This window comes from Cynoglossus semilaevis, chromosome 14 (assembly GCF_000523025.1).
Source record: "Cynoglossus semilaevis isolate Cse_v1.0 chromosome 14, Cse_v1.0, whole genome shotgun sequence".
NCBI lineage: Eukaryota > Metazoa > Chordata > Actinopteri > Pleuronectiformes > Cynoglossidae > Cynoglossus > Cynoglossus semilaevis.
Window position 1 is genome coordinate 10,626,034 of NC_024320.1, and position 1,541 is coordinate 10,627,574.

Sequence of the window (1,541 nt, forward strand, 5' to 3'; positions counted from 1 at the left end):
AAGACGGCATTGATCACAGAATTCTGGCATTAAAGTCACAGCTCCATAAAATGTTTCCATGTGTCGATAAGGAAGGAAGTCTAAATGAAATGTCATCAGATCAGATGAATGAGAAACATACACATGTACAAAGTAATGTTCAGCATATATTTAAACACATTTTTTTAAAATCCTCAGACTGTGAAATCATTAGCCAAAATAAGTCTATTTTTTTCTCAACCCGTTAGGTTCATCATCTTCTTTATCTAGACTGTACAATATATATGTATATATATATGAGTTAATCATGACGGAACAAAGCAACAAAAATAAATAATTTGTTTTTTTCTCAGCTATGTCTCATTTTTTCTATGTACACTTATGTCAACAACCATGTAGCTTTAGCTTATAGTCAATGGTGGAGCCACGTGGACAAGCAGGTGTCAGTGCGGAAACTCCATTTGGTTTTTTTTTTCCTTCTTTTTTTTTTATCTAAAAGGGACATTTTAAACCACACTGTAGAGAAAACTGACCCTCGGTCTTCATGTTAGTCAGTCGGGGATTCAAAGTTTGGTCTGGTGTGTAACTGCCATGGGTTTTACTCCTCTAAGAATGATTTGAATTTAATCGTCAAATTCTTTAATGTCAATCCAAATTATATGTTGACTGTTCATCCTTTTGTCTAAATTTGATGTGGGATTAAAACAAATATTTTATTAACCTGTTGGTGCCGTGTCCTTCAAGAGTAATCCTGGTTAAAATAAATCCTTAAGATGCAAAATCACTTCAAGTCTGAAATGTACACACAGGGTGATTTTCAAATATATTAAACCTTTTTTTTCAGACTCACTATCTCCATACTTTAGCTTTTATTTCAACATTTTGTAAATATTCTTTTTGTATACTTCAATTATTCTACGCTTTGAATAAATGGAACAGTTTTCCATCTTGTTTTTTAACTTTAGATGTGTTAATGTACACAGTAAAAGTACTTCTTACTGTTACATGAAGTAAACCATTTACAAATTAGGAAAAATACTCTGTTTATATAAGTATTCATTTAAACACAACATGTTTTGATGAAGGAGATGTTTCTGGAGTAACTTTGACCATGGATTACTCAAAACACACTCAATAGAAGTACAGAAACTTAGAACTTAGTTTGAAAAGTGTTGCAGTTAATAAAATGTTATTTTTTAATCCCACTACAACGTTACGGTACAGTACAGTCTGTTGCTGACTGTTCCACTGAATCACTTCTTATTTTCTCTGTTCACACATTAAACCATTTTTTGAACCACGTTCCTCATCAATGTTATTTCAATTACTTTTCTTCTTATTATTGTAAAGGTTTACAGTAGGTTTTGGGGGGAAATTCCAGGGAGCTCAGATACACCGAGTCTAAGAGAAGGTTTAAAAAAACATGCAGTCTTCAGACACAAGTCCTGAAACCTCAGTGGAAGCTTCTCAGATCAGATGTCTTTGTTGTCTTTGTCATACACCATGGAACAATGTTCTCACTGATGTTTGATGGAGGACTGACTGTGTCCATGACCGACAGG